The sequence below is a fragment of the Chinchilla lanigera genome, unplaced genomic scaffold, assembly GCF_000276665.1.
Source record: "Chinchilla lanigera isolate Chin_1 unplaced genomic scaffold, ChiLan1.0 scaffold00064, whole genome shotgun sequence".
Taxonomy (NCBI): Eukaryota; Metazoa; Chordata; class Mammalia; order Rodentia; family Chinchillidae; genus Chinchilla; species Chinchilla lanigera.
The window spans coordinates 12,004,423-12,006,306 of record NW_004955465.1 but is presented as its reverse complement, the minus strand read 5'-3'; the positions used below and the strand labels follow the sequence as shown (position 1 = coordinate 12,006,306).

Sequence of the window (1,884 nt, the reverse complement as noted above, 5' to 3'; positions counted from 1 at the left end):
GCCACATGGCACGGCATCGCCCACGTGTGAGCAAAGCTTGTCAACAGCCCAGGGCCTGTGGCTTGGAGGATGGGCTGCCCAGGGTGGGGCAGGTTGTCCTGGGCTGTCCTGGCCAAGTACATTGTTCGGCATGTCCCTTGGAGCCCAGCAAGCCTCGTGGCCCCTAAAAAGGCCAGCGTGACCACCTCTGGTGGTTTGGGGATTCCAGTGCAACAGGTGTCCATGGCAGCAGCTGGAGAGCATAGAATGGAGAGACAAGAAAATCCGGAACCGGAAGGGCCCCTAAGGGCCATGTGGGGTAGAGGTTCCGGGTTGGGGGAAAGCCAAGCAAGTCCTGGAATTATTAAAGGAGACCTCAGCCCCTGTGTGTACCAAGAAAGGACATAGGCTGTGACCCATACTGCAGACAAGGTCAGGGTCAGAGGTGCAATCTGTGTCCGGAGTGGTTCCGTGAGGGACTCAGATGGAAATCCCTGGCTCCTGGGGCCCGCCCTCTCCTTTCACCTCAGTTATTTCCCTCCCTTCCTACCCCAGTCACTCACAGACACATTGCCTCACTCCCCACCCTGAAAACTGAAAATTAAGCCCAGAATTATAAATACAGGGAATCTGAACTTGAAAAAGCCTGGTGTAGCTGACACAAGGTAGTGACTTCTATGCCACGACAGCTCTCTCCTGAAGGTCACTGTTTGTCTGCCCGGCGGTAGGTATAGCCCAGGCCCTGTGACAGTTCAGTCGGCTTCCACTTCAGATGTTCTGGAGAGAGTCGGGAGACACAACCCCGGTAAAGCCCACCAGAGTTGGTGAACACCACAGGGAGGAGAGCAAAAGCCACTGCAGAAACTCCGGGGAACAGACAGAGGGGCGGTATGAGAGTGAGGAGGTGGGGCCCCCAGGAGGGAGAGTGGGGACAGGTCTGGGGCTGTTGGGAAAGAGAACCTCAGAGACACAGCCCAGTTCCAGCGCTGCAGACCACCCCTCCACCCTGAACACCAGTGCGGGCCAGAAAGTGAGCTCCCCACACTACCAAAGCCTAGAGGCCCCACACGTGTCCTATCCTCGCTGGCAGCTTGGTGAACCACGGTACAGTGGCCTAGGCCCAGGGTCCTGAACGCCCCACCTGCCACTGTACACAGCACCCTGCTCACCTGGCGGCCTCGGAGAACAGCGCAGTCTCTGAACTATTGGTTCAGGCCATGTAGTGATCAACAGGACAGCTTACAGCCCCCACCTGCAGGGGCTGCCCAGGGCCCCGGCACCCCAGAGAGCCCCAAGCTCTGCCTGTGCTGTGTGTTTCCTATACAAGCACACCTGCGGTGAAGCTTAAATCATAAAGTAAGCACAGCAAGAGCAAGCTGTGCTAAGAACTGATAACAATAAAACGGGGCAATCAGAACAATGCACTGTAATAACATTTATAGGAATGTGGTTTCTCCAAGTAGAGTTGATTTCTGGAATTTTCCATTTAATGTTTTCACACCGAGAGCCTCTCTCTCTCTCTCCCTTTGACAGCTCTTATTTCAAAGCGTCTCCCTGATGCCAGAAACACTGCCAGCCTCCCCATTTTCTCAGGATCCGGAAGTTACAGTGGGAAAGGCTGACGAAGCCGAGTGTGAAGGACAGAATCCACAGGAAATGCAGGTCTGCTTCCAAGCACATAAACAAGGCAAGCCCTGCTCATGCCCTGTGTCTGCGTGGATCATTTCTGCCGTGGCTCCCCCTCCTGGCTCCCACCTGTTCCCTGCCCCCCGAGCCTCCCCGAGCAGTTTCATTGCTAGAGTCCCTGCCTCTGCCCCTCACAGTGTCCTCAGTGAGCTGCTTGTTACCTTCGAGTCCCTGTCCCAGGTGTTCCCTGACATCCAAATCCTGCCCCATGTGGCCTGG

General features: G+C 55.9%; 1 long non-coding RNA gene across 1 annotated transcript; it reads left to right on the top strand.

Moving 5' to 3' along the window:
* Positions 1-313: 313 nt before the first annotated feature.
* Positions 314-1,680, top strand: LOC102029380. Its single transcript, XR_263271.1, has 2 exons — positions 314-411; positions 1,513-1,680. It is a non-coding gene; the product is annotated as an uncharacterized LOC102029380 (long non-coding RNA).
* Positions 1,681-1,884: the final 204 nt, after the last annotated feature.